The sequence below is a fragment of the Arachis stenosperma genome, chromosome 9, assembly GCF_014773155.1.
Source record: "Arachis stenosperma cultivar V10309 chromosome 9, arast.V10309.gnm1.PFL2, whole genome shotgun sequence".
Lineage (NCBI taxonomy): Eukaryota > Viridiplantae > Streptophyta > Magnoliopsida > Fabales > Fabaceae > Arachis > Arachis stenosperma.
In genome coordinates this window covers 93,464,351-93,465,329 of record NC_080385.1, presented here as the reverse complement: position 1 = coordinate 93,465,329, position 979 = coordinate 93,464,351, and the positions used below count along the sequence as shown (strand labels likewise).

At 39.0% G+C, this 979-nt stretch overlaps 1 non-coding gene across 1 annotated transcript; it reads right to left on the bottom strand.

The window, feature by feature from the left end:
• Nucleotides 1–524: 524 nt before the first annotated feature.
• On the bottom strand, nucleotides 525–628 carry LOC130953775 (small nucleolar RNA R71). Its single transcript, XR_009075935.1, has one exon. It is a non-coding gene; the product is annotated as a small nucleolar RNA R71 (small nucleolar RNA).
• Between the last annotated feature and the right edge of the window lie 351 nt (nucleotides 629–979).

The window sequence follows — 979 nt, the reverse complement described above, 5'->3', positions numbered from 1 at the left end:
AGAACAAAAGCACTCTTGTTGAAGCTGATCCTGAACCTGAAAGGACTCTGAAGAGGAAACTAAGAGAAGCTAAATTACAACAATCCCGAAGTAACCTTTCAGAAATTTTTGAACAAGAGAAGGAGATGGCAGTCAAACCCAATAATGATAATGCAAGGAGAATGCTTGGTGACTTTACCAAACCCACGTCCAAATTTGATGGAAGAAGCATCTCCATTCCTGCCATTGGAGCCAATAATTTTGAGCTTAAACCTTAACTAGTTGCTTTAATGCAATAGAACTGCAAGTTTTATGGACTTCCATCTGAAGATACTTACCAGTTTTTAATTGAGTTCTTGCAGATTTGTGAGACTGTTAAGACAAATGGAGTTGATCCTGAAGTCTACAGACTCATGCTTTTCCTTTTTGCTATAAGAGACAAAGCTAGAATATGGTTGGATTCACAACCTAAGGATAGCCTGAACTCCTGGGATAAGCTGGTCACGGCTTTCTTGGATAAATTCTTTCCTCCTCAAAAGCTGAGCAAGCTTAGAGTGGATGTTCAGACCTTTAAACAAAAAGATGGTGAATCCCTCTATGAAGCTTGGGAAAGATACAAGCAGTTGACCAAAAGGTGTCCATCTAACATGTTTTCAGAATGGACCATATTAGATATATTCTATTATGGTCTATCTGAGTTTTCGAAAATGTCATTGAACCATTCTGCAGGTGGATCTATTCACCTAAAGAAAACGCCTGAAGAGGCTCAAGAACTCATTGACATGGTTGTAAATAACCAATTCATGTACACTTCTGAGAGGAATTCCGTGAATAATGGGACACCTCAGAGGAAGGAAGTTCTTGAAATTGATGCTCTGAATGTGATATTGGCTCAGAACAAAGTGTTGACTCAGCAAGTCAACATGATCTCTCAAAGTCTGAATGGATGGCAAAATGCATCCAACAGTACTAAAGAGGCAGCTTCTGAAGAAGCTTATGA